The sequence below is a fragment of the Petaurus breviceps genome, unplaced genomic scaffold (genome assembly GCF_028583685.1).
Source record: "Petaurus breviceps papuanus isolate PSGF00001 unplaced genomic scaffold, PetGlider_PUasm1.0 47, whole genome shotgun sequence".
Taxonomy (NCBI): domain Eukaryota; kingdom Metazoa; phylum Chordata; class Mammalia; order Diprotodontia; family Petauridae; genus Petaurus; species Petaurus breviceps.
The window spans coordinates 7,424,650-7,426,506 of NW_027186349.1; the positions used below are offsets into that span (position 1 = coordinate 7,424,650).

General features: G+C 43.9%; 1 pseudogene; it reads right to left on the reverse strand.

The window, feature by feature from the left end:
• Positions 1 to 200: 200 nt before the first annotated feature.
• Positions 201 to 1,307, reverse strand: LOC138171810 (polyadenylate-binding protein 4 pseudogene; annotated as a pseudogene).
• Positions 1,308 to 1,857: the final 550 nt, after the last annotated feature.

Here is a 1,857-nt window from a genome sequence, read left to right on the forward strand (position 1 = left end):
ACTGGCGGGACTCAGGTGGCAGAGAGTTGGGCGTGGCCCAGACTGGCAAATGGTATTTGGCACTCCTTGGAAGCCTTGAGGTCTTCTACTTTGTTGCCATCACGGATTAGGTCTCATCTGGGCTGTTTGACTGGGAACGTTAATAAGAAGGCCTATTCTGAGCCTGCTGGCATGAAGTACCCCCCAGGAGTTGACTGAAACTATATAATGATTGTATTGGCAGGGAGGGCTCTCATTCCTGCAATACAATGCATATACTGATTGGTCAGATGGCTTTTCTCTCTTCTTTCCTTTGTGCAAGTGCAACGTTCAAGGGCTTGGAGCCCATGATGCCCCCATTCGTCACTGCTTTGGTAGCCTCATCTAGTGAAGAGAAGCAGATAAGGCCCTTGAGCATCACCTTGGTACTGGTAATTGGTACAAAAGGAGAAAATTCCTTCCTTAATTTTCCATCGTCAATGGTGTGTCATCCAGGTTCTTAACGTAGAGATTCACTCCCTGGTAGCGGCTAATTCTCTCCTGTTTTAGCTGTTCAAATTTCTGTTTCAAATCATCCTGGCAATCAACTTTTTTCTGTGCCCGGCCTACAAATACCATTTCCCCATTGATGTCTTTTCCATTCATTTCTTCCACTACTTTATTGGCATGCTCATGTTTCTCAAACCTCACAAAACCAAACCTTTGGATTTTCCACTATACTGTCATCACTTTTACACTCAGTTTTACCATATTTGCTGAAAAGTTCCTTCAGGTTTTCATCATCCATGTCACCTCCAAAATTTTTGATATAAACGCTGTTGGATTCCTTAACTTCGGCACCCAGTTCTGCCTCCTGTTCTTTCCTTGACTTGAATCTACTAGCAAACACTTTGCGGTCCTTGAGAAGCACACAGTCCATCTTCTCCATGGCCCTATCTGCAGCATCCTGAGTCTCAAAGTGCACAAATGCATAGCTTTTAGAACCATTCTCATCACACACCACTTTGCAGGATAATGTTTCCAAATGCTGAAAAGGTGTCATAAAGTGTCTTGTTGTCTATGGGTTTATCCAGGTTTTTAATGAAAACATTCCCAACTTCTGATTTCCTCAAGGAGGGATTCCGCTGAGACCACATGATACAGATGGGTTTGCCTTTAATTACATCAAAGTTCATGATATCCAGGGCACGTTCAGCTGAGCGTGGACGGACTGAAGCCATATGCGGGGCTGACATGCAGGTGGGTGGGCAGAGCGGGGCAAAGGTCTCCTCTCTCGGCACAGGAGCTGTCAAGTCAAGGCCCCAATCCAGCGGTAGCGGTCTCTCCATGCATCTGCGTCAGTTCTGCTGCCTTCACTTGGAGGGGTTATTTTTTAAGGGTTTTTTTTTTTTTTTTTTTTTTTTTTTGCGGAGGAGAAGGGAAGGCCGCAGAGTGCAGAGCCAGGGAGCAGGAGTGGAGAGAGAGCGAGCTATTTTTTTAAATCATCTTAAACACTGAAATGAGTGTCTAATAAAATGGGTTTTCTTTTGAATTTTTACCTACAATGCTTTTGCCAAGCAGTTACCATGCCTCTGTGCTTGGCAAAAGGAGCAAGTTTGTGGTTTTGAGGAAGATTCTGAATTTTTTTGACATGATATTGTGGGTACTAGTAACTTTCCTAAGAAAAGACAGGAGTCATCAGTGCCTTTAGTTTTGTCATCTCTTTCTCTGAAGGTAGATAGCATTCTCCTTCATAAGTCCAAGTCTTTCCATAATTTTTAAATCCCCCAACTCATCATTTACTACACCAGGGCCTACATGTGGCCTTGAGGCTGCAGGTTCCTCATCCCTGTACTACACTATAACAATATTCTGACCCAACCATGTTCTATCTGGAGA